Source organism: Mastomys coucha, unplaced genomic scaffold, assembly GCF_008632895.1.
Source record: "Mastomys coucha isolate ucsf_1 unplaced genomic scaffold, UCSF_Mcou_1 pScaffold23, whole genome shotgun sequence".
Lineage (NCBI taxonomy): Eukaryota > Metazoa > Chordata > Mammalia > Rodentia > Muridae > Mastomys > Mastomys coucha.
In genome coordinates, this window is record NW_022196906.1 from 49,430,049 (window position 1) to 49,457,928 (window position 27,880).

Sequence of the window (27,880 nt, forward strand, 5' to 3'; positions counted from 1 at the left end):
GCTTCCACCTTGACTCAGCATTACCTCATTGTACTGGATTATGTCTGTAAAGACATGGTCAGGTCGCTCTCTAAGGTTTTGCGGGGGCACACATCTTGAAGGAACACAATTCAGCTCACAGCAGGTCCTAAGGTTAGGAGAGTTCCAGGGTCTGTAGTGACTAGGCAAAGTAAATCATCTATCATTTGTTAGCGGAAAAGCATGAGGAAGCCTGACCACAGAGCACCGTGTCTGCTGTGCGCTATCTCTATTTAAGGTCAGGTTCCACGCTAGGGACCACCACCCATCTCTAGCTCTTCTGCCTTCCTCTAACTGAAACTACTCCAACAGGACTGTTCCCTACAGATGGATGCAGGTCCCACGTCACCTGCTGTGTCTGCTGATACGGCCACCTGTCTCCTGGCCCAGGGCCTTCATTGCTCAGTGGATATTTTGGGGATTATTCTGAAGGCCCCTTTTTTCCACTTAGAATGTATTTCCCTTCAAAGGATCATCTCCCTCCCCACCCCCCAACCCCACCTCCCATGTTCACTCGAGTCACCTTGCTATCTATGCATTTGGGTGTTGAGCTCTGAAGTCCTCCAGAAGGCAAGTTTCCATGTCACTCATGACTAATGCCGTGTCACTGGCTATAAGATGGGCAAGTCATTGGCCTCATCTTTAATTAACTGGTGTTGGGTTCTTTCTCTTTGCAAGAAAGTTTCCCTTCATTTCCTATTTCATGTTTTGTAATTTCAGTTACCCACAGTCAAAGAAATAGTAAATGAGAAACCCAAGAATATAAACAGTTTACAAGGACTTTTTTCTTTTAAGATTTATTTATTTTATGTATATGAGTACACTGTAGCTCTCTTCAGACACTCCAAAAGAGGGCATCAGATCCCATTACAGATGGTTATGAGCCACCATGTAGGTGCTGGGAATTGAGCTCAGGACCTCTGGAAGAGCAGTTGATGCTCTTACCTGCTGAGCCGTCTTTCCAGCCCCCAGTTTGTAAGCTTTTAATTGCATGCTATTCTGAGTATCATAATGAAATTCCTTGCATGCCACACCATCCACACCTGGATGTGAGGCATCCCTTTGTCCACTTTATTTACCCTGTCTATGCTACCCTGCCATTGATCTCTTAGCCATATGCTTTCAGAGTAATTGTCTCAATATCACAGTGTTTGTGTGCAAGTAATCATTATTTTGCTCAATAATACTCCAAAGCGCAAAAGTGGTGATTTGAGGTAAATTCTAATATGCCAAAAGAAACCCTGAAAAGTGCTTCCTTAAAATAAAAAACTGAAAACTTCCCACAGGTATATATGTATAGAAAAAACATATCAAACAGGGATTTGGTACTAATATTCAGTTTCATGTGTGTGTGGTGGGGAGGGTTTTTAGACCTCATCCCCCACTACTACAATTTGTTCTGTATATGACATTATATTCTGTGCTCTCAAACTGTTATTCCTCATGTCACACACCAGGACATCCTGTAACAGGTTAAACCCACACTGTAGACATTGGGCCTTTGCCCCTTACACTGTATCTCCATTCACTAAGGATGACATTCCAGCTATACTAGAGCAAGGTACCCAAATGATTTGAGCTCCCAAGTTGCCATAGCTCCTTGTGGTGTCTGACAGTCTCAGTTCCAACTCCAGAGCAGCCACTCACTGTCAATATAGACCTGTGTAAGGTTCTTAGCTTCCCTAAACCTGAGTGTGTATGTTCTCAACACAGTTACTGCGAGATCTTGGTGAGCTGTTGAATGTCCATCAAAGTTTCCAACACAGCCGATTACAGCCACATCTGCCCGCAGTGATTACATGCACTGTCCATGCCATGGCTAAGGAGGGGCTGTCTTACAGCACCAAGCAGATTCAAGAAAATGCCTCCTGGACCAAATGGCTATAGCTGCATCTTCCCACCAGGAAGTGTTTTATTTCCAGTGTACCCCCCATTTCCCATCCCTTATTCTTTTTTTCTTTTTTAGATTTATTTATTTATTTTATTTATTTTATGTGTATGAGTATGAGTACACTGTAGCTGTACAGATGGCCGTGAGCTATTATGTATGTGGCTGCTGGGAATTGAACTCAGGACTTCTGCCGGCCCCGCTCGCTCTGGCCCTGCTCGCTCCGGACTGTAGCTGTCTTCAGACACACCAGAAAAGGGCGTCAGATCTCATTACTGGTGGTTGTGAGCCACCATGTGGTTGCTGGGATTTGAACTCAGGACCTTCAGAAGAGCAGTCAGTACTCTTACCCGCTGAGCCATCTCGCCAGCCCCCCATTCCTTATTCTTATTTCAAAGAAAGATTCCTGCTTACCTCTCCAAACTAATCACCTTTGTGCCCTGAGTCCTGTCCCTTCCCACCCAGGCAGAACCCGATGTGCAGTTCCCATCACTTCTGCATTGACTGTATCCACTAAACAAACTCCATTTGTGCCTTTGCTTAAAAACATGCTCAGCCCTGCAGCCCACTTAACATATTGTTTAGCGTGGGGAGGATAGGATCAAAACACATTGTACAAAACCTCTAAATGCTCAGAGAATTAATAAAAGTGCAATAAATAAGTAAATAAATAATTTTAGAAGTTTTATAGATGCTGCATGTAATTTATCTTCCTCCCCCAGAGCCTTCAAGCTTTGGGAACTCTTTTAACATTTATCAATTGAGCAAATATATATTGTGTAAGCTCTAACAGATACAATGGCAGGCCCAGGGAGCCATCGGGGTGCTCGAGAAGGGATGGCACAGGTGCCTTGTGGAGTGTCTCACGGAAGATCCTCAGTAGCCTCTGGTGTGATGCTTCGCCTTCGTCATGTGGGTCACCCCAGCTTCTCTTCCCTGCTCAACTTCATTTTCTTGAACAGCCTCTTGTTCACAACACGTACCCCGAATAGCTCATCTCTTTTAGATCCCATGGCAAACATGGTTATTTGAAGGGACCTTGCCTTGCCTCATCCACTCTTCCTCTTGTTCTGAATACAACTTGGTTTCTAGCTTTCTCCCTACAATCACTGAGCTGCCTTGTCTGTGGTGATGGGGATCAAACCTGGGATCTCATACATACTAGGCAAGCACTCTAGCACTGGCCTATTTCCCCCAGCCCTCAGCTGTCTTTTTCACTCCGCCCAAAGCTTTATGGGACAGGGATTATGTCTTAACTTCCCATCCTATGCTCTTCTCCCAGCATGACATCTGTCTGGTGGTGGTCAGTCATCAATGATACAGAAAGGGCACGACAAAGGACATCTTGTACGAGTCAGTCAGGTGGAGAAGAGAAAGTAATGTGTTATGACATTTGGAGCAGAGCCCCTGTGTGTTTGGAGAGCAGAAGCAGTGGGGTGCAGATGTGAAGCACTTCTGCAAAGGCACACAGGCATCAGAAAGGCAAATAAGAAGAAATGGCACCCTGGCAAAGGGACAGAAAAGAACTTCATGTTTCCAGAACTCTGTAGACTGAGGTAGGAGAAGTATGAGATCTGGGCCATCCTGGGCTACATGACAAGACATAGTTAAAAAAGGGGTCAGGGGGAAAGGCCATGACCCCCAAAGTCAACGAAGTTTGCGAGTAGGAGAATTTTGTCCCCTGGAGAAAGGGGAGCTTGTAGGGAAATAGCAAAGGTAAGGTGGAGCAAAGGTGAAGGTGGAACAAATTGTTAACTATGCAAGGATGCCAGGCCTGTTTCCTGTGGAACTGAAACTGGAAAGAGCCGGGGAGGAGTTTCTAGTAGAGATGTGGTGTGATTCAATTTGCATTTTAAAGGCTGTTTTAGGTATAGCGAGCTCTCATACATGGCTGGGTGTTAGAAATGGTGTGACTATTTTAGAGAGCTGTTTGGCAGCTTCTTAACAAAGTAAAGCAAAGATGCGTCCAAAAACCTGACAATTCTATTTAGGTATTTACTCTAAACTGTTAAAACTATAGAACCAAAAAAAGACTTATGCAAAAGTGTTCATAATGCATTTTTGGAAAAACTAAAGCTGGAAACAGGTGAATTTTTCATAAGCAGGTGAATGGGAAAGACACTGATAACCGTCTATCCAGCTATGTATGACTGCACTGAAGTTCACAGATGGTACGCTAAAGAACACACATACACACACATACACACACACATGCATATGCACATGCACACACACCCTCCTATCTAATCCCATCTCTGTACTGTTCTAAAGCAGCAAAACCAATGTCTGATACTAGAAATCAGAATGGCAGTTGCCTCTGGGAGGGTGTGGCCTGGCTACCGAGTCATGAGGGAATGTTCTGGGAAACGGAAATATTTTAATACGATATGTATTTGCTCTCTCTCTCTTGCTCTCACTCTCTCCCTCCCCCTCCCCTTCTTTCTGCCTCCCCTCCTCCTCCCTCTCCCTGTGCGTGTGCATGTGTGTCTCCTGTGTGTGAGTGCAGGCATGTATGTGCCATGGCATGCTTATAGAGGTTGGAGGACCACCTTGGCTGTTCCCTCTTTGCCTTCCTCCTCGTCTGAGACAGGCTGACCGAGTTGTTTGCTGCTGTGTCCGCCCAGGCTAGCCGGCCCTGAGCTTGTTGGATTCTCCCTTCTCTGCCGCCTCTTTTGCCAGAGGAACACTGGGTTTCAGGGGTAGGCTAACGTACCTGGTTTTATATGAGCTTTGGAAATTGGAAGCCTGTGTGGCAAGTGCTTTGCTTTACCTGCTGAGCGATCTCTCCAGCCCGTGCTTTAAATCTTAATGGGGTTTGTGGCTCTGCTCATATTCCCCAAGCTGCACACTGCTAATGTGTGTGAGTGTGTGAAAACTACTCTTCAGATTTTGGAAAACAATAGAGAAATACTTTCTTGGAATCACTATGGGAAAGGGTAGAAAGGAGAATTAAAAATAGACATGGAGAGATGGTATCAAGGCAATTGAAAACTGCAGACCTAGAATTTAAGAGTTAACTTGTGATAGGAAAGAGGGATGGAGTTTCCAGATTATTAAAGTGAGAGAATTCAGAAGACTTCAATGGTTGATTGGATAATAGAACATTGAGAAAACATTGGTGGCGTGGGTCTAGTTGATAGAAAAAAAATGTCTTAGGAAAAAACTTTCTGTGATCAGTGATGAGCTGAATTTCAGAACAGCTGAGGTTGATGTATCTCATGGGCATCAATGAGTCTAGTGGGGAGTCTAGTGGGGAGTCAAGTGGGCTCTGAGACTCAGGAGGTCTTTGGGTCAGAGACACAGCCAGATAGAGATCATCAAAACATAATAAGGAGAGTGTGTAGATTAAGCAGAGACAGTAGCTAAAAACAGAGTCCTGGAAGCCTTGACATTTAAAGGCCAGGGGAAAAGGGAACCCCTGAAGGAATTTGAAGAGATATTAAAACGTCTGTCAAGCAGCCAAATAAGAGCCAAGTGATTCAACAAATACTGAGGCCTGATCCCCAGTGCTGTAGAGGAACACAGGGGCCTTCCTTACTGCCCGCCTCCAGCCCCATTAGCCAAGCCTCTCTGGTCTCCTCCATTCCCTCCTTGCACTATGAGAATGTCTGTCCTGAAGGTCCCCAAAGCCCTCTGGGTCTCTCCATGGGTGACCTGCTCACAACTGTACCATCTACCACTGCTCTGCAGTATTTCACAGTCTCTGTAAAATGCTCTTCCCTTGGCATTTGTGACCTGAACAGGTCCTGGTTAGCCTCATCAGGACACCCCTGCTTTCCCCTGAACACAATCCTTCTTCCTACCTAAGTGTCCTTCCTCCCTTCTCTCAGCATCCTTTGATGCATCTTCTAATGTTTAGCCTGACCTAGGTGCTGAGGATAAGTGGAGAGAGGGCCTGGCTTCCTAGGAGTTGATGGCATAGTTAGAGAAAATGAAAATAAATGGCTTCAATAGTATAATATGATAGAAAGTTATTAGCAAGGGTGCCCTGGAAATATGGAGGGGCCACCCAGGCTAGGGAGGGGCTCAGTCAAAAAAGTACTTGCCATGTAATCATGAGGCCCCAAGTTCAGGTCCACATACAGTTGGGTGCAGGCTATGCGATTGCTTGGTGGATAGAGGCACATGCTGTCAGGCCTGGGACCTGCCTGGGGAAAGAAGAGAACTGGTATCTTAACTTCCACATATGCTTCTTAATTGACATGGTGGTCGTCTGAAATCCCAGTGCTGAGGAGGCAGAAAGAGGCCAGTCTCTCACTCTCACAGGCCAGCCGGTCAAGCCGAATCAGTGAGCTCTAGGCCAAGAGAGAGACCCTGTCTCATGAAATTAGGTGGAGAGCAACTAAAGAAGACACAGTGTTGACCCCTGACTTCTGCATGCATTCACACATGTGCACATGCACAAGCACATAGAACCATACATACGTACTGTCACATATACATATGTGTAACCATAAACACATACGGTAAATTAGGAACAAAAACAAAGACAAAATCATAGAGACATGGATAGTGTACTTGGGCAGAGGCCCCCAAATCATCAGCTATAGTTGCAGAATGTGTGAGTTAAGGTGACATTGGTGGTTAGATATATAAATGGAGAGTGAAGAGAAAAAGAAATGACAAAGTATTATGGATAAAACTAAAGAGTTTAATCATTTCTTTAAGAGCAGTTGGGAGCCAGCTGGGATCTTGATTAAAGTAAATGGCCAACAGATTTGAGGAGCAGAGGAGATAAGTTGCTATAGGAAGGACAGATGGACAGAGGAGGCTGGGGGTACAGGGCCCAGATAGGATGCTGTTCCAGTAATCAAATGAGAAGCAATGAGGATTGGAATTAAGGGAACAGTGTGAACAGAGAGGGTGAAAACTCCAGTCACATCCCACACAGCTTTGAGAGGATTTAGCAGCCTCTCAAAGGCTGGGAAATATGAAGGAAAGAAAGGGTGAAGATCCCAGCACAGGTGGTATATGCCTGTAACCACAATGCTGATACCAGAGCCTGGAAAGACCCAGGTGCTCTTGGGCAGGCCTTAGAGATTAAGGTGGCAAGCTATTGAGGCAGATACCCAATGCCTCTTGCCTCCATACATACATGAACGGGCATGTGCACATGCATAACACACACACACACACACACACACACACACACACACACACGAACAGCCTGTGCCATTTGGTTGGTGCTTTGTGTCAGTGTCTAGATGATTGTAGGAACCATTGTGCTAGAGGAGAAAGCCCATAAAGGGAATGACCATCAATGAGCAGAGGTTGGACACTAAAGGAGAGCGGCACTGAAGGGTTATGAGGAGGAAGCAAAGGCCTGGAAAAGATTTCAAAGGAAAAGGACAAAAAGTTTAGGTGCATCAAGAAGCAAATGGAGAGTTGAGATCCCGAGGGTATCAGCGGTGCCAATTTCTATACATATGAGTGGGATTAAAGATGCCCAGTGGGCTTGGCAGTTCACCAAACACAGGAGGATTACTTTCAGTGCAGGGACTGAATGGAGAGTATAGTATTGGAATAGAAAGAAAAGCTGGAGAAGGCCACTGTAAAATACAGTCATTTCGGCATGCAAAGACTCAGAAAAGATCCTTTCTGTAGAATTCGCCAAAAGCATTTTTATTTGGGGATATACTCCAGCAGAAACAAAACGAGTCCAACAAAGATGACCAAACAAAATAAATAAATAAACCAAAATAAAACATGGATCCAGGTCAGGATGACAGGTGATCAACAGATCCACAAAGCAGTGTGTCTGAAATTGACCATTTAATGGGAAAATTAGGGATTTTAATGATCATACAATACTTTTTATACAGGACATCCATTTCTACTTTACATTAAAAAAAAATCAATGAGAAACCTGTGAGGGATAAGGAAAACCTATGGAAGAAATTGCAGACTAAATGTGAAGCAAATGAGAGATGGCTTTGGCGGGTAATAGTGCTTGCTTCACAAGTGTAAGGACTGAGTTCAGATCTCAGACACTGGCATAAGAAGCTGGGGGTGGCCATAAGCACTTGTAACCCCTGGACAGGGCTGGTGCAGAAACAGGAGGATTACTGGGACTTGCTGGATGACCCAAACAAACAAACAAACAAAACCCCCCAAACCACTGAGCTCGAGATGAATGACAGAGCAGGGTGCCTCACATTCTCCCCTGGCTCCTGTGTGCATGCCCATGAGCATACAAACACACATACACCGCACATGTATGTCTGCCCACACAGATACAAAGTGGTGTAATTTTGAACAACATGATAGAAAAGAAGAGGGAAACCTGCCTTGGACTTTCTGAATCTGCTGATTCTGTGGGTTCAATGAAACGGGGCTATGTTCTCTTCTGCCACGATTTACTCACACAACGTGATTTTGCAGGGAATATAATAATAAAAATGCTATTTGTTGGTTTTCGGTATGGAGCCATTGCATTAGCAACTTTGCAAAGTATACAAAACTCTATTTCCAGAAGTGTCCAAATGGTTTAAATGTTGCTATGAGAACAAGCATGAACACAGCTAATTAACATGGGAGTGCTGGGCAGGGTGTAGACAGTAGAACAGTCATCACACCAGTGCCAGATTCTAGCTACTGTTCTGGCATTGACAATGCCAAGAGGTAGGTTCTTATGTCCATTTTCCAGGTAAGCAAACCGAGGCATGGGGAGGTGAAGTCACCGCCCAGTGCCATATGGTTAATAAATAGAAACATTGAAGCACAGGTTCTGTGGCTCCAGGTTCTTCTTCATTACACTGTGCTGTCCTGCTTCCTGGGAAAGGGAGAGAGAGGGGTGTAGGCGTCAGCAACCCCATCTTCCATCCTGGAGGGCCAGAGGGTACTCACCCAAGCTAAGACTGAACCCTAAAACTGAAAAGTGGCCTAAGTGGTTTCTCTGCAGGTTCAGGCTAGAACTGGGAGAGTATGTTGAAAACCTCCTCTTCTGCCAGTTTTTGTACTATAGAACCATTTGTATTGTTATCCCTGTGTGTACAGATTACTCCCGTAATTCTAATCCTGACCTGGCATGGTGGCATAAGCCTTTATTCCCAGTGCTTTGGAGGCAGAGGCAGGCAGATCTAGATAAGTTCAAAGCCAGTTCGGTATACACAGTGAGCCTGTAGTCTCAAAAAATAACTAATACAAAGGGCCTACTCTTCATACAGGCTTCTCAAAAGCCTGCTGTGTCCCCTGGGCTCCCGTGGTGCCCTGTCTCAGAATCTAGAACGCTAGTTTTCAACCTGTGGGTTGAGACCCATTTGGGAGTCAAACAACCCTTTCACAGGGGCTACATAACAGATATCCCGCATATCAGATATTTACATTACAGATCATAAGAGTAGCAAAATTGTAGCTATGAAGTAGTAATGACGTAATTTTATGGTTGAGGGTCACTACAATGTGAGGAACTGTCTTAAAGAGTCACAGCCTTAGGAAGGTTGAAAAGAACCTACTGTCCCTGACTTCACTGCGGCTGCCCTTGGAAAGGCTTTGAGGGCAGACTGTCTAACTGTCCTGGCTTATCTTCATGGCCTTGGCACTATGCCCTGCCTAAGGTGGGTTTCAGTCATCTCTGAGTGTACAGGATGAGTGGCTGTTACTAACACTAAGATGTCATTCTTTCTTCCAAGCCAAAGAACTGGGGCCTATAGTTGGCCACAAGTAAGTCATTTTGTTGCCGCTGTGGGAGGAGGTGGGCAAATGCTGCAGAGCAGATGTGCTATTCATCCTCCCTCAGGTGAGACTGGAGGAATAGGAATGAATCTTAGACCATTAGGGTTGACTCCATCACTTCATGATATGGAAGAGAAAACTGAGGCCAAGTGGTAGGAAGGACTCAGAAGCCCCCAACTGAGTTTAATTTTCAGTTAGAAGAGCTGTATTCATTCATGTTTTATTTTCCTTTTTCTAATGGATGCACACACACACACACAGACACACACAGACACACACACATACACACACAGACACACACACACATATACACACACATACACACACACAGATACACACACATGTGCGTGCATACATACATACATATACATGCTTACCTTGGGTCCCCCCCCACACCCACACACATATTCTCTATTTCTCACATGGCTTTGAGCTTTTATTTTTCTTTTAATGGTCTTATTTTGTATTGTTAGCTGGCACAAATTCCTTTTGGATGTCAGAACATAATGGATAGATGGGTGGGTGGATGAATTAAGGACTTTCCCAGGATCCTATGGTTGGTCAGCAACAGATCTGAGACCTAGCAACCATCACTGGGGAACGTCAAGCAGCTGAAGTACCTAGTACAAAAGAGCTTCAGGGTTACCATGACAACTAAAGTAGTCCTCTAATTTCCATTCTCTGCATAAGGGTCAGAATCAGAATGTTATTTACAGGCCCAGAGGTTAAGGCACACATCAGGGACTGTTTGCCACAGGCTCCCCCTGTTATGGAATAGCCTAGGTTAGGACTCAGGCATCTGCAATTTGATAACACAGAAAGATGGACCAGATCTGAGAGAGATGCATTCCGGCAGTTGGGAGTCCTATCCTGGGACCCCAGTGAAGAGCATATGATCTCTCTGTACTGGTGTTCATCTCTTCAACAACCAGCACATTTTCACACCCTGCTATGTCTGCCACTGTAAATCTGACCACACTGAACAAAGAAAGCCGTTCCACGACCGACCTGCATGCTGGGCTGTGTGACAGGATTTACTTCCTGACTTTCAGAGCAGCTTTACTCACTCTCAGAACACAAGCAGAACGCAGCTAGCTCCTCTCCGGAATGTAATGCAAATACCCCACAGCCCAGTGCCTGGTAGAGTCTCACCTTTTCTGATGCCCCTTGAGTTGGGTTTCCACTATCTGCATTTCTCTATGCATTTCACTTTTCTGGACTCTCACCAGGGAGGCCAGAAGAGCTCTATTTAGACCAGTGTGTCTCAACCTTCCTAATGCTGCGACCCTTTAATACAGTTCCTCATGCTGTGGTGACCCTTCACCTATAAAATTATTTTTTGTTGCTACTTCATAACTGCAACTTCGCTCCAGTTATGGATCACAATGTAAACATTTTTGGAGACAGAGATTTGGCAAGGGGGTCGCGACCCAGAGATTGAGAATCACTGCTTACAGCATTCTCTGGCCCATTGCTTCAAACTCTTCTTTCTACATTTCCACTAAGAAAACCCAACCTGGCCAGGTTTCTCATATCAACAACCTCACTACTCAGTACCAATCTTCTACACTAGTTACTTTCCTAATCTCTGTGATAAGACACCTTACAAAATCAACTTTAGGGAAGAAAGGTTCATTTTGGTTTCCAGTGTAAGAATGCAGTCAGGTGATCATGGTGCGAAATCTAGCTGTGGAAAAAGAGAACAAGAAGCGGTCAGAAAGTGAACATGGAAGACAGTGGTGCTGAGAGTTGGGGGCTGTGCAGACCCAGGCTAAAGAGGTTTCAGAGGGGCATGATGTTAGACCTCGTTCTTGTGATATTTTGGCAAACAATGTCACTTCTTTCTGCCCTTGTCCCAAAACTCTGCCGGAGTCTAAACTGAAGAGTTTTGGATGGATGTTGGCAGAGGAGATTTCAAAACAACCTAGTATTGATTATGTTACGTGGTTGTTGATCACAGTGAGAAGAAGCAAGCAGGGCAAAAGAAACACAGAATGCACAATTTGAGGAGAAAAAAAGAGAACCAGGGAATGTAATGTTGGTTCCAAGCCCTGTGCTCAAAGAAATGAGAAGTTCAATGGTCTGGTGCCAAATTGAATAAAGCGAGTGGTGACCTCAGGGCAGGACCCACCCAGCTAAGGTTCCAACTGTGAAGAACAAAGCTTATCTAAGAAAGGAAAGCATCAACTATATATTATGTATACATACGTACATAGACTTACATATACAGTATAATTACATTATGCAAATGTAATTCAAAGTGGAGGCCAGGTTCCAGCCCAAGCAAGCTGCTGAACTTGGCAGCTTCAGCCTTGTGGTTCTGTCTTCATCCAGAAAGACACAGGAAAGAGCTTATGGACTCTTCCCCCATAGTTGAGGAAAGCCACCAAGGCCAGGAGGTGACAGGGTAGCAGTCCCTGCATAATAAGCCCTGAGAGGCCACTGCATGAAGCTGGGAAGGATTTTATTTGAGATTCTAAGATGTTGGACATGCCAGAGCTGTAGGATACCTGCTAAGGAAAGCTACAGACAGGGTAGAGAGAAATTACAGTCAGCAAACCTGGAAGGAGAAGGAGAGGCATCTGATAGACACATTAAACATAGAGATATAGAGTTTGTTGCCCTGCTGGGTTTCAAGTCTTGGGGTCCAGTATTTCTTCCCTATACCCCCATTCCTCCATTTTTGAAGGGTAATGTATATTTTACGTGATTGTATGTTGGAAGGCTGTTAATTGGCTTTTTGATGTTACAGGGCCTTCCAGCTAAGAGATTGCCTTGAGTCTCAGAAGAGACTTTGGACTTTTAAACAGTCCTGAGACTGAAAGAATATGAGGGGTTTTGAAATTGAATTAAATGTATTTTGCATTATGTTATTTCTACATGTCTGTGGGGGTCAGAAAGTGGCAGTTTGAATTAAGAATGGCCCTCAGAGACTCATATGTTTGAATGTCTCATCCCAAGTTAGTGAAACTGTCTAGGAAGGACTAGGAGGTGTGGCCTTGTTGGAGTAGGTGTGTCACTGAGGGTGGCACAGTCTTATTCTCTTTCTGCCTGTTGCCTGCTGCTAAGAGGTGAGTTCTTAGTTACTGTCCCAGCGCTATGGCTGGCTGCCTCCTGCCACACTCCCTTGCTATGATGGCCATGGACTAACTCTCTGAAGCTATAATCAAGCCTCCAATCAAATGCTTCCTTTTATAAGTCACCTTGGTCATGGTATCATTTCACAGCAATAGAACAGTATCTAAGACAAATGGCTTCCTTCTTTTCCCCTTTATTTCTCAGTCTGGGACCCTGGTCCATGAGGCACTCCACATACATTCAGGCGGGTCTTGGCTCCCCAGTTAAACCTTCTGGAGACACCCTCTCAGGTGTGCCCAGAAATATGTCTCCTAGGTGATTCTAGATCCAGTCAAGTTGATAACGGGAATGAACCCACATACCACTCCCTTTTGATAGGCAGTAGAACATAGACAGGTGCCCCAAAGTGCACCATCATCTCCACGCTCTGACAAAATGCCTGTTCAGATTGGGGAGTACGGGCTTGGGAGCACACTGTCACACTCCAGGGCCTGCCTTCCATTGAATGGACACATCAGGAACCACCCAGGAGACTTGAACAAAGAGCATTTTTTCTATACACAGGCAGAGTTAAGCCTCTTACTGCCTAAGATAGAGGCTCATAGCAAGTCCACAGTGCTGTGAAAAGCCCCTGTGATGGAGGAGTGGGCTGAGTAACTAAACGATCCGCAGTGACTTTCTGTCCATATCCAGACCCTGAGTGCCATGTCCCTGGCTTTGGTCTCTTCGTGAGCTATGTACCCCTTAAGCTCTCTGCCTTCCTGTATTCTCTTGTGCCCAAACTGTATTCATTCAATGTAAGTTTTCTAAGAACTTATTGTTCTGGGTGCTGGGAATACAGTGGTAATTAGAGATCCGAGGCTGAAGCACCCGTTTCATGGAGTTTATAATTTAGTGTTGGGGGTGGAGCTAATAAAAACATTATTGCATATATTACACAGCTGGGAGGATCTGCTAGGAAGTAAAACAGAGGAGATGGGAAATGTAGACTTTTGTTACAGTTGACAGGGAAGTTCTTGTCATTCAGGTGACTTTTAAACAAAGACCTGAAGGGGGCAAGAAAACAAGTTATGGACAAGAACGGAAGGACATCGAAAATGCAGAGGGGGAGAGAGGAGGGAGTGTTCTCAGCGAGTTTGAAGATTGGGGTCAGTGTGGCTAGAAAAGGGAAGTTGGGAGAAATTGGAGAGACTCAAGGGCAAGATGCAGAACATGGAGACCTTCATGTACTGGCCAAAGAAGAAGCCATTGGAAGTGGTAGGCAAGGCCATACCTTGCTTAGCTTAAGTTTTCAAAGCATGTCTCCTGCGCGGAGGGCGAGTTTATTGGACGAATTAGAAAGGCAGACAAGGAAGAGGCAGCCATCCAAGAGACAGTGGGGCTTGAGCCAGGATGAGGGAGTGGTGACAAATGATAAGATTTGGGGAGTACTCTGAAGGAAGAACTCACAGGTTTGCTAACAGCTGGATGTGGGGTATGAGAGGAAGGAGGAACCAGGGAGCTCCAAGGCCTTTGGGCCTGAGTGCTGGAAAAATGTAGTTGACATGAATGAAAATGGCAATGGGGCATATTAGACATCCAAGTGAGGATGTCCAGTGGGCAGTCTGGAGGTGAGGGCAACAGTGAGGACACAGATGTGCAGTCATCAAGCTGATCTACTGCACTACCCAGTAGAGTAACCATCAGCCACGTGTGGCTCTCGAAGCAGAGAATGAGATAAAATATAAGATGCAGTTCCATGGTTAGGCCCAACATATTTCCAGAACTCGACAGCTGTGTGCGTCTCAAATAGCAATGATGTTGGAAGTTCTGGATGGTACTGACACATTTCGAGTCTCAGAGACACTTCTGGGTGTATGATGGTAAAAGATGAACATTTAGAAGTTGAGGAGAAGTGGAAGACTGGCCTGTGAGGGTAGAAGAAACTCCAGGAGAGGATGGGTTCCGACATGGCGGTAAAGTATTAAAATGGAGGGGGGGAGCTGGGGTAGATCCTGGGGAGGGGAGGGCAGGACTCACTGGTCAGCTGCTGCGGGGAGGTCAGACAAATCAAGATCAGTAATTGGCAGTAGATTAATAAGTAGGTCAGTGGTGACAGGATTGGTTTTGAGGCAATGGAGCACAAGACTGAGTGATATAGTAGAATAGAAAGGGGAGGGGTGGAAACCAAGCAGAATGGAGGCCATGCATAGTCACACCTTTCCAAATTAACGTGATCTGACAGGGCAGAGTATGAAGCATCATCCATCAAGGGATCTTTGAGGAAGGGAGGGCTAATACACCATATTGGAAGCACCTGGGGTCAGTCTGATGGCAAGGCAGAGACTGATAATGCAGGAATAATGAGAGACCTTTGAGAGAGCTGTGCCAGTGAGCGGGGAAGCGGTGGGTGGAGTCTAATCCCCAAGCAACAGGGTTGTGCTGTGCAAGGTCATCCACAGGATGGTGGCAGGCAGGAGGCAGCCTGGGATGGGGGCAGTCTGTACAGATTTGCTGGGGATTGCCTTGATTTCCCCAGGGAAGAAAGAAAGTCACCTGCTTAAAGTGCAAACAGAGGCTACACAGGTATAAAGGGAGAGGGAGGGTGTAACGTCAACATCCTGACCAGAGGGAGAATGATGGGGTTAGATCCAGAAGCAGGGCCGCCGGGCTGGACCCGGAGCAGGCTCTGTGTGTTCACAGAGGCAGCTGTTGGTTGTTGCAGAATCCTGCGCACTTTCCCATCCCTGTTGTCTGTCCTGAGCCAAGCTCCAGGACACAGCTTGGAGCTCCTCGTTTGAGATTATCTGATTTAGTTCTACTTCGTCGAGCCCTCTCTTATCTAGCCATTCTTTTCATATATGCCTGTTACTCTAAGGGGCGGGGGGTGGTGGTCAGCAGACATTTTCTAAAATGTGACAGGTAGCAAATATAGTTTAGGTTTTATGGGCCACATAGACTTTATCACACTGATATACCCATGCAATACAAAAGTAGTCAGACAATCGGTCACAGAGTGGACATCGCTATGTTCCAATAGAATATTTTCTGCAAAAGCACACAGGGCTGACTTTAATCTGTGGACCACAGTTTGTCCTGCTCAAAGTGGTGGCAGGGATGAGGAATCAGTTATCTCTGTAGCCTCCATAGCTGATCAGTGTGAGTACTGGGGAGGGACTCAGAAAATGTCTTAGGGCTATCAGGTTGTGTGCAGGGCGTATCACAATGGTCCAGCATGCTTGTCAGTGGCCAGCCTTACTATACTGTGTGTGTGGAAACATGAGAACATGCACCCTGGATGCCCAGAAAGAAAAGATCAGAGATGGTCTTACTATGTATCCTATCTGTGCTAAGCTGCTGTCCTGTCTATGCAACCTCCATTCTATGTTCCCAGGTACACAAGCCTCCCCCTCCCCAGTACAGTGAGACTGTGGACTTTTCAAATAAATGTTCTATGTTCATTCTGACTTACTGTGCCTGCTTCCCCTTAGGTTCCCAGCACAGTGCCTTGCAAATAACCTTCAGGTACCTATCATATGCAAGGCATGATGGGAGAATCACAGACCCATCCCTTAAGGAGCATGTACATCCCATGGGGTCTGTCCTTTGCACGTTGTGATGGTTGTCAACATGACCACACCTGGAATTAACTAAATCCCAAGCAGCTGGTACACTTATGAGGGAATTTTCCTGACTGGACCATTTGAAGTAGGAAAACCCACCCTGGATCTGGGCCCCATCTCCTGGTAGTGGCCAGTATTAAGGACTTGGGAGAAGGAGGCTTCTACTTTGGTTTACTTGCCCTTACTCCAGCTGGTTAACTTATTACTTCATTAGTATTAGAGTCTACTTCTTCAGGATTCCAATATATCCTAGGGACCAGCTAAGATCCAGCCTCATGGACTGAACACCTATTGGATATTGGATTTCTTGAACTTTCCCTCTGGAGACAGTCATTGTTTGCCTAGCTGAATATGTATATATGATACATACATATATATATATATATATATATATATATATATATATGTATGTGTGTGTGTATGATATATATGATATATACACATATAGGTATATATGGTTTATTAGAATAGCTATACATAATATATTATATATGTGTATACACACACACACACATATTCATTCAACCAATTCTGTTTCCCTAGAGAACCCTGACTAATGCAGTTACCCATGCTTTCCTGACCTCTTCAAGACTTTCCATGGAACCCTACACACCTGATTTCCCCTTTGCTTCCTACTTATTTTTTTAATTGACTAAAATTATACACATTTATGATATACAACATGATATTTCAAAACATGCATACATTATGGAATGGCTAAATTACATACTTGCAACCTCACCTACTTATTCTGTTGTGTGGAGAACACTTAGAACGTCCTTCTTAGCAGTTTTACATGCCCAACCCATCATTAGTAACTGGAGTCACCATGCTGCTTTCCTTCCTCTCCCCCTGCCCCTCCCCCTCCTCAGTCCTGCCTTCCAGTGGGTTCACTCGGTCTGCATGCAAGTGTGGATATTTTCTTCCCAACACATCATGCACACTACCAGAGTCCAGCAGAAGCCTACTCTAATTTCTCAATGGTATCCAACAGAAATATAACATAAGCCCTATGCAAGTCCAAATTTACCAGCAGCATATTAACAACATGAAAGGAAACAGACGAACTTTACATGGAGCTAGAGAAATGGCTCAGTTGGAAAAGGCGCTTGCCATCAATCCTGGGACCCACATAGTAGGAGAGCAACAACATCACACATTGTCCTCTGACCTCCATATGCACACCCTGCTAAAAGGCACCCCGAGGCATGCATATGTGCACACACACAACAGATGAATGGATGTAGTTAGAAAACAAATTAATTCTTAACTAATTTACTTCATCACTGTATTCAGAATGCTATGCTGCCCACCCTAATCAGTATAAAGGTTACCAATAAGATATTTTGCATTCTTCTGTCCAGGCTGGGTCCTCAGTGACCAGCATGTGTTTCTCACAGTCAGCACATTGCAGCTGGTCAGTCTGAGTCTCAGGGCTTAGTAGCTGTGTGTGGCTTATGGCTCCTGTTCTGATAGCGTCCCACAGGGCACAAGGCAAACAGCCCGTACGCGCAGTGCTGAGCACCTTGCTCTGTCTTCAAACCAACTTATGAAAATGGGGTTGTCCTCATCTTTTAGGTGAGAAAACTGATATTTGAGCTTCTTATATATCCAACCGGTAAGTTACAAAGTTCACCTTTGTAACCCAAATGCGAGGCCAGAGCCTATCCTAAAATAGAACATTTGAGGGGCCAGAGAGATGGCTCAGTAGTCAGAAACACTCATCTTGACATTGCTCTTACTGAGGACCAGAGTTTGATTCTCAGCACCTACATAGCAACTAACTATTGTAACTCCAATTCCAGCGGGTCTTATGCCTTCTTCTGGCCTCCATACTGTATACACATGGTGCACACACACACACACAAACACCCATACACATAAAAGTAAGTAAGTCCCTTAAAATCTTAAAAATGGAATGTTTGAGGAGCTGGGGAGATAGCCTGATCAATAAGCCTTTGCTATGCATGCATGAAGACCTAAGCTTACTAATATCTATATATTCTTTAAAAATAAAAATGGGCATGTAATACATGCTTGTAATCCCAGCAGTGGGCTTGTAGAAACAGCATGGTCCCTGAGCACCAAATGCCATTGAGAGACTTTGTCTCTGAAGGTGGGTGTCTGCTGAGGAATGACATCCAAGGTTGTCTTCTGGCTTCCACATGCACCTGTGCTCGTGTGTGTGTGCGTATGTATGTGTGTATGTGTATGTATATGTGTGTGTGTATGTGTGTATGTGTGTGTGTGTGCGTGTGTGTGTGTATGTATGTGTGTGTGTATATATGTGTGTGTATGTGTGTGTATGTGTGTATATGTATGTGTGTGTGTTTGTGTGTGTGTATGTATGTGTGTGTATGTATGTGTATATGTGTATGTATGTGTGTATGTGTGTGTGTATGTGTGTATGTGTATGTATGTGTGTGTGTATGTGTGTATGTGTATGTATGTGTGTGTATGTGTATGTATGTGTATATGTATGTGTGTATGTGTGTGTATGTATGTGTGTGTATGTGTGTTTGTGTGTGTATGTATGTATGTGTGTGTATGTGTGTTTGTGTGTGTGTGTATGTATGTGTGTGTATGTGTATGTGTGTGTTTGTGTTTGTGTGTGTATGTGTGTGTGCATGGACACACACATACACACCCACAACCATACACATGTAACACCTCCCCCCCACACACACGTCATACATACCACACAAAATAAGATAGTATTTGAGCTGGGAAGCTTTTGGGGAAAGTATCCAAGCTATAAGCTCCATAAATATTATGTTCCCAGCACCCAGGCTCCTGCCAGGGCTTAGCATGTGAGTGAATGAATGAATGAATGAATGAATGAATGAATCTCACCATATGGGAGGCTTGTCTGTCAGCCCAGAGCCCCTGCTCCTGATTCTCACTGCACTGTACTTCTTTGATGCCTTTCTGCCAGGCAATCTACCAACTACATGAAAACATAGGCTCTTGCCACCGGAAGATTTATGTTTGAGGGGGCAGATTTTAACAGAGACCCTTCCCTGTGCCCCCAGCCTCAGGGTAATTTCTTTCTTTTTCCCTTACTGGGGCTGCCCAGCCGATGGGTAAACCCAGAGGCTAAGATTGGTTACATGATGTGAAGCCAGGTCTCCAAGTGAAGCCCATACACACCAACAAAAGTCGCCCAGTGTGGGTGACTGCCACCTCCGGTTTCCACCTCCAGGTCATGCTCCGTCGTGACGACTGAAGCTGTTTCCCCAGTAGGAGAGCAGCATGACTCTCCAGGAGGGTCGCACTGACCCACAGAGCCAGTGGCTGCCTGCCATGCCTGGATGCCTGGCATGAGAGCCCAGTTGCTGGGTTGCCCTCGGGTTTGTCCAGGGCCAATCAGCCAGCATCCTCTCAGGGACCTCGAAGCAGCTGCCTCCTGACAGGGTCACAGTAGATGTCATAGATTGCTGAAGTGTAGAACTAAGAGATAAGTAAAGATTATGCCTCATGATGCTTTCAGATTGCCGTGGATTCTGTGTCTTTGGATGCTGTCAAGACACAGACTTGGGGATTCCCTTAGTCTAGAATAGGATCTAGCAATCCTTGTTTCTAACAAGCACCAGGTGGTGTTCCTGCCACAACTGATCCAGGCCCCATACCTTGGAAAGCAAGGTTCTTTCTATTGCTGTCAGTATTTCATTAGAGGTGAAGTTAGTGAGTGGGGGAATAATTCAAGTACCAATACAAGGCTCCTATATGACAATACTATCTGACTATACTTACTGTCTTCAGGACCCCTTGACGCTAACCACAGGCTACTTGTAGTAACACCCTCTTCTTTCAGTTAGATAGTTGGATGCAAGGATGCATCCTATTCTCCTGTGGATCTCTCTTTGATCCCATCTAAGAGGCCTTCCTAAGCTGTGGGATGTGTGCTCTTTGTGGTAAGAACTCCTGAGAATGTCTTTGTACCAAGTTCTCCTGGGATCAGAGGCACAATGGGTCAAAATCCAAGTTGGAACCAGATATCAGACCTGAAGGGAAAGCTGAGGAGAGAGGTGGGAAATAATCTAGTGCAGGAATCTAGATATCCAGAGTGTTGTACTGAGGCATTCTGCATGAGAGCCTATAGGCTGAGAGAGGAGTTTGCTGTCTCACCTCATTACATTATGCCCTGGCTAGTTTTTATGTCAACCTGACATGAGCTAGAGTCATCTGAGGGGAGGGGACCTCAGCTCAGAAGATGCCTCCCTAAGATCAGACTATAGGCAAACCTGTAGGGGATTTTCTTAATGAGTGATTGATGTAAGAAGGCCCAGTAAGTTGTGGATGGAATCATCTCCAGGCTGGAGGTCTTAGGTTCTATGAGAAAGCATGTTGAGCAAGACATGAGGAAGCCCCACTCCTCCATGGCCTCAGCACCAGCATTGCGCCTCCAGGGTCCCTCCAGTCTGAGCTCCTGCCTTGGCTTCCTTCAGTGAACTGTGACTCAGGATATGTAAACCTTGGCTTCCTTCAGTGAACTGTGACTCAGGATATGTAAACCCTTCCTCCCCAGGTTGCTCTGGATCATAGCATTTTATCACAACAGTAGAAATCGGAACTAAGACACACTATGTCCAAGACACATGAGAGAGGTGGTGTGATTGCCTTTCAAACGAATCAGTCCCAGCCCTGGTGCCCCTAAGAACTCTAACATTTGTTGAATAAACATGCACACAAAGGTCAAAAAAAGACAGGGCACTAATAACCAAACATACCAAAAGACTCTACACACTCAACGATGATATCACACTTCAAAAGTGGCCATGGCAAATCAGTTTTCCTTTTAATGCCAATGAATTGGATTCTTTTTTAGGGTATTCACAGCCCAGTGCAAGCCCAAAGATGTGTGCTGCCAAACAAGGCCACCCAGTAATAAGTGCTAACTGTCAGAGTCAGCCTCAGCTTGTCTGCTGTGCTAGTTACTGTCCCAGTGATTAAGAAATAGATAGGGAAAGCCATAACCTTGGAGAAACAGAGATGGAGACAGGATTATCTCCATAGGAACATGAAGGAGGGGCAGGAGCGATGGCTCAGTGATTGAGGTCACCTACTGCTCTCCCAGAGGACCTGAGGTCATTTCCCATCACCCACATCAGGCATCTCACAACTGCCTGTAACTCCAGCTCCAGGGGATCTGACACCCTCTTCTGGCCTTCAGGGGTACCTGAACATCTGTGGCATTTGCTCACACAAACACACTCATATATATATATATATGACATTAAAAAAAATAATGAAGTTTTTTTTAAAAAAAAAGAAAGAAAGAAAAGAGAAGAAACCAGTCTAATTAAAAGGGAGTACCAGAATAGATCACCAAATTAATGTCTAGATGGTAAGCACATGAAAAAAATTAGCATCATATATAATCAGGGAAATGTAAATTAAGACAATAAAGACTATTACATGCCAGCTACTGGCAAGAATGTGGGAAAATGATTCAGATGAAAAATGGTAGAGCGAATGTGGGGATAGTCTGGCAGTGTCTTGCAAAGGAAAACAGTTTTACCATGGATCTAGCAATCAGACCTCTTAGTATATGCTCAAGTGATCTGAAAATTATGTCCACATTAAAACCTACATACAGGCATTTAATGCAGTTCTGTTCGTAGTTGCCCCAAACCAGAAGTAACCAAAATATCCTTTAGACCCTCCATATGAAGCAATATTGATCAACAACTAAGAGAAATAAGCTATCAAGCCAGAAAATGGTATGGAGGTAATCTCAGTTAATATACAAAGAAGCCAGTTTAAAAAGACTGCACACTGCACACTGATTCCTGCGTGACATTCCGGGACAAGCAAGGGTATGAGGCATAGAGAAATTCAGAGACTGCAGCACGTTTGGGGTGAGAGAGAGAGGGGACGTGGGTGCGTGCTGGGCATCTTTAGAGCTAAGGGTTTCACTTCTGTATGATGCTGTGGTGTTACACACATGCCTTTGTAGATCTGTCTAGACCCGTAGAACTGAACAGCACAAAACTTGAATCCTAATTTAAGCTTTATTTAGTTCATGATAACATATCAATACTGATTTGCCAATTTAAACAAATGCAACAATGCTAATATCAGGGAACTGTAGTGGCAAAGACAGGAACATGCTTTCCAGACAGCTGTGGTGGTTTGCATATGCTTGGCTCAGGGAGTGGCACTATTAGGAGGTATGGCCTTGTTGGAGTAGGTGTGGCCTTGTTGGAGGAAGTGTGTCACTGTGAGGGTGGGCATTGAGACCCTCCTCCTAAGCACGTTAGAGCCAGTCTTCTCCTTAGAGGCCTTCAGATGAAGATGTAGAACTTTCAACCCCTCCTGTACCATGTCTGCCTGGATGCTGCCATGTTCCTGCCTTGATGATAATAGACTGAACCTCTGAGCCTGTAAGCCAGCCCCAATTAAATGCTGTCCTTGTAAGAGTTGTCTTGGTCATGGTGTCTGTTCACAGCAGTAAAACCCTAACTAAGACAACAACTTTTCAATAATTCCAAATCTTTTATAAAAAAAAAAACATTAATTTTTTTAAAAATATATGCTACTAAATCAGTCAAGGGAATGCATATTGAGTCATGTTTCTCCTAGGCATGGAGATGACCTTGGACATTTGTCACTGGTGTCTCCTCCACCCAGCTGTCCCCAGCGTCACACAGGCTTGTTGAGAACTGTCCTGCTTGTTTGATGAGTTAGTGAGGCACGCTACCGTCCAATGCAAAGTGCACTCACAAGATCGTCCTAGGGCCTCACCTTTGTTCTTACTGACTTTGGGAAGCAGTTGAGCTAAATGTGATGGGTAGAAATGTGCCTGGGAGGGGTTGTTTCTTAAGTCTGCTGATTGTGACCCGGACCCAAAGAAGTATACAGTCGAGACTAGATGCTGCATTAATAAAACCCACTGTGGAGAAAAGTGAGTCAGCCTTCGAGATAGGTAAAGTGAGAAAGGAAGTGTGGCTTCTCCTCCTGTCCCCAGGTGGGACTGGATTAGAGAGAGTCTCTGAGCCTCTTTTCCATATCTCCCCATTACTGAAACGATCAGGATCTTACATCTGATATATAAATTCAGTCCGACAAATGTGTCTTTTTCCTTGACAAGCTGCTATTGAATTGACTCTACCTTGTTTTGATGGCTTCTCAGAGGCAAGGAAATGTGGTGTTTAACAGTAACAATTCCTCATGTCTTGTGTCTGTCACACACCAGGATTAAGGGACATGGAATGAGAGACTGGGGTGGGCTAGTTACTTGTCATGTACTTTTTACAAAGCAGCTCTGACTAGCATTTCCTAGCTTCTTAACTGCCCACTCTGGGGCTACTGCCACGCCTGTTTCTTAGAAGTCTGTGTTGTTATTTACCCTGGTGAGTGAGCTGCCCAGATTAAGTCTGAAGGCAGCCCCAGGGATGGGCTCAGGCTGGTGGCATCTGGAGAAAGAACAGGGTTTTCGAAGAAGAAACAAACAGAGCTTGTCAATGAGTCCCTAAGAAGCCACTCAGGAGAAGACTGGAGTAAACTGAGGCCTGTGGGCACTTCTGAAATTAGAGACCCTTACTGAGAGGCTTTTAAGAAATCAGTGAAAGGGGAATTAAGTCACCATTCTCAGGTGGCCAGGCACCTTGGGCTGCTGAAGGAAATTCATCTCCTGGCTCCCTTATCAGAACTGCCAGCATAGCCCAGGAATCTGCATTGTCCATAGAACTCAGCAGGCAATGAGCACACACTCTCTCCCATCATTATCTTCTCCCACCTGGGGCCTCTCCATTCTGACGAGACTGCAAACTTGCATACAGGGATTGCCTTGGACTGTTCTGCCCCATGGAGCCCACCCTGAGCTTGCCATTTCCCTTCTCCCTGCTGATGCCTGTTGTCTGAGTAACCCTGACCAATACTAATACAGTCATCCTTAACCTAGATTCCATGACTTGGTTCTCTCTGGTTCCCTCCTTCCGGGAAGAAATGATCTTTCAAAGGAAATGAGATCCAGCATCCTATGAGATCTATGGCTAGCATCACCAGGTTACTGCTGGGTTCTGAGTCCGAAGCACATCTGGTTCTTCAAAGGGATATGCTGTTAAGTGGCACTTCTGTAAGTCCTGATTCAAACTGGACACAGCCTGGTACCAAGGAGCACTGTACCACTGGTGTACAAATGAGATCGTAGCAAAGTTTGGCCCTTGTCATCCTGACACAAGAATCTATGGTTTGTCAAGAGATCAGTGTCTCTGGGCTGATTAGCACTGACAAACCCTACAATGGGGGAGGGGTGGGATCCTGGAAGCTCTAGTGCCACCTTCTAACAATTTCTAGCAATATTTTGACTTTTTTTTTTTTGAGCAGTGACTTATATATTGGTGTGCTACTTACTAAAAGAGAGTAGCTCTTCCTAATTTTTTTTTCCTGTTTAATCTGAAATCCGTTGGATCAGACCTGCCGTGTTTCTTCCCACCCTATCAGCTTTAGGTTCCTCTGTGTGTGGAGGGGAAGGACACTAATCAAGGCCTATGGACTGGCTGTAGGCTTGGTTTATTCAGCCTGAGGGGCGTTTATGGAAGCAAATGGAGTCTTCAGCAGATTGGCTGTTGTTGAGGCCATCCATGGACATACTTGATAGGGTGGTTCCTAAGCCAACTAAGGGTTCCTTTGTTGTAAGGACATCTGTGGCTACTTTGGATTTTCATCATTATCTTCTTCTTATCTTACTGTCACTCCGGGTGCCCCATGGGGAAGGGGCACCATTAAACAAATTTTTGGACGTCCTGAGTCGACAGCCATCGATGACAGCTCACAGTTGTTTGAGGGGTCTTCCCTCCAAGGAGAACCCCCTTCCTCTGCTGTGGAATGTGAACGACTACAGCCTTTTAGAAAGCAATTTTGTTTAACTATTAAAATTTTAAATGTATACTCTTTATTCCTGAAATAACCACTGATGGGAATCCATCCCACAGAGGCAAAAGAATCAGCACATAATAAAAGATGTCCAAGCATTTTTCACAGTGGCTCCCCACAGAAATCCAAAAATAAACTAAGGCTGAGCAGGGAAATTGTTAACTAATTGGTGGGCATCCACACCAGGATGCAGTCATTCATAAAAATAGTAAGTTAGAGTCTTCCAGCTTGACTTAGGAGAAGGAGTTTCTACAAGCTAAAACCAAGTATACATGAATCACATGTTTTTCAAAATAAACAACAAAATATTTCTATATAGTTTTCTGAACACAAAGAAAAAGAACAATGCACATTTTGTTGACATTGGTAGTTACATATGTGCATATATGTATCAAAGCAAAATAAGATTACAGTAGGTAATAGAGAAATAACAGATATCACTAAAACATGAGTTGGTGATAGTTAATTTATATTAGGTTTTATTATATGCATGTACATTTATGAATTAAGAAATTAGAATTACCCAATTTCTGGAAAGGATGTATAGTGATTAAGAGTGGATTAGTTTTATTCTGTTAAAGAAAAACCTACCAAAATTAGTCTATATAGAAGTTTTACATCTGAGCTCCTAACACACTTCACTGACCACCATGGAAGGCAGAAGGCTGCCTTGGCGATGTGCATAGCTGGTGTTTCTACTTAAGATTTGCTTGGTCAGGGACTGGGGAGGGCTGGAGGGGCCAGGGCATGCTTTACTGTCCTGCTCATTATTGGTAATTCCCCAGCCAGAGCGATATTCGTTCCCCACTATCCCTGCAGAATTCTGGAAAGAAAATGACTTCTACTTGGAACCAGTAGAAGCTTGCTGATGGCATCCTTTTCTGCTTGGGCTGTCCGGGGCATCCTCCGTTCCAGCAAGTCACACGGGACTCTCAATTTAGGGAATTTATGGAAACTGAAAGTTGGGAGAGGGAAATGATACTGAGGGGGAAGGAAGGAGTTATGATTATGGTCCACCTAAGTTTCATCTCTGTATACCTGACTCATTTTGGACGATTGGATTTGGTTTTGTATGACCTACACTTCATGAGATCAGTCCTTACAGATAGAAAGCATCACATCAGTAAACAAATGAGAGTCAGAGGGGTCCACAGTAGACCCTGTGCACCCAAAAGAAAAGCCATATGGGTCTGTTCTTGCTGAGTAGAACTGTAGCTAAAAAATTTGCAGCAGACTGGAGAGTGGAGGAGGATGCCTGGCCGAGTGATTGATTTTCTTCATTTTAGTTCCTTGCTAATGGAGCAAGGAATTAGCAGGTCAGAGCGACAACAAGGCTGACCTTATGCTGCTGAACATAAAACTTCCTCATCCAGTGGGGGCTGGGAAGGCATAGCTGCCTTCTCCTCGGAGCAAGAGCATCATGCCCACAAAGGGTACCGGAGTGTAGTGGCTTCTCCCTGCAACCAAATTCTACAGTAGGCTTTGTGGTATCTAATCTGCGACTTCCAAGCATACAATGCTATATCCAAATAAGAGAGGCAGAGTCTGTGTAGTGTTTGTTTGTTTTTATTGTTGACAACATAGCTTTGTAATTTTTTTTTTTTAACCAGCCATCCACCAATTAGCCAGTCTTGTTTGAAGTTCCAGGTGTGGCATATCCTTGTTACCTAGGCAACAACCCTTCTTTTCTTGTTAAGAGAACTGAGATGATTTGATGAAGCAACATGTTCACCCCAAATGGCTGAATCATGGCTGCTCTAGGCTCTCCTCGAACTCCCTATCTGCTTTTCTAGTCTTCTTTGTAGCCGTGAGACCTAGCGCTAAGAAGACACCAGAAGATGTTCGCTGACAGGTTTAGAGAGACATGCCTTCTGCAGCTCCTCTTGATGTACAGACAGCCTTTAACTCTGTATTTTGGAGCTGGTATGAAAATGTGCAAGCCGGGGCTGAATTAGCCACGCTCCAACCACAAGCAGCAAGCCTGAGGGATGCATGATGTGCAGGGTGAAGGAGTGTGTGCCTGGCAAGAGTGTAGTTCCTAGCAAGCTGAGAACTAGTAAGTTACTGGTACAGCAGAGACCATAGAGGACACAAGTGACTGGAAAAGTATCCTGAGTTCCTGGATTAAAAGATACTATTTAAAATGTCCATACTGTCCAAACCACGTGTAAATTCAATATAGGCACCAATAAAATTCCACTGTCATTTTTTCATAGAGCTAGAAAAAAGTCTAAAATTCATATGGAACCTCCAATAACCAAAGAAATATTAAAAGGGAAAAGTTTGGAAGCATCCTATTCCCTGATTATTATGTTTCAAATCTACAGTAAACAAAATAGAATGGTATTCACATAAATATAGACACAGGAATCAGTGGTGCAGAATGGAGAGCCCAGACACCAACCATGCATATAGGACTGAAAAGATGGCTGAATGGACAATGCACTCGCAAGCACCTTGAACCAAGTTGGGATCCCTAGCACTCGTGTTAACTCAAGTCTGTAATCCTAGCACTGAGGGGTAGGAACAGGAGGGTCCTTGAGGTCAGTGACCAGGCAGTCTAGCTGAATGGTGAATTCCCAGGGAATTTCAGGTTTAGTGAGAGGTCCTATCTCTAAGGTGGAGCCAGGCTCTCTGGTACAAACCTTTAATTCTAGCACTAGGGAGGCAAAGGCAGGTGTGCCTCTGTGAGTTCGAGGCCAGCCTGGTCTACAGAGTGAGTTCTAGGACAGTGAGGGTT

At 44.7% G+C, this 27,880-nt stretch overlaps 1 protein-coding gene across 3 annotated transcripts in view; it reads left to right on the plus strand.

The window, feature by feature from the left end:
• The window catches only part of Tmem266 (transmembrane protein 266), a 123,905-nt gene that overhangs the window by 18,561 nt on the left and 77,464 nt on the right, over window positions 1-27,880 (plus strand). The window lies entirely within an intron of this gene.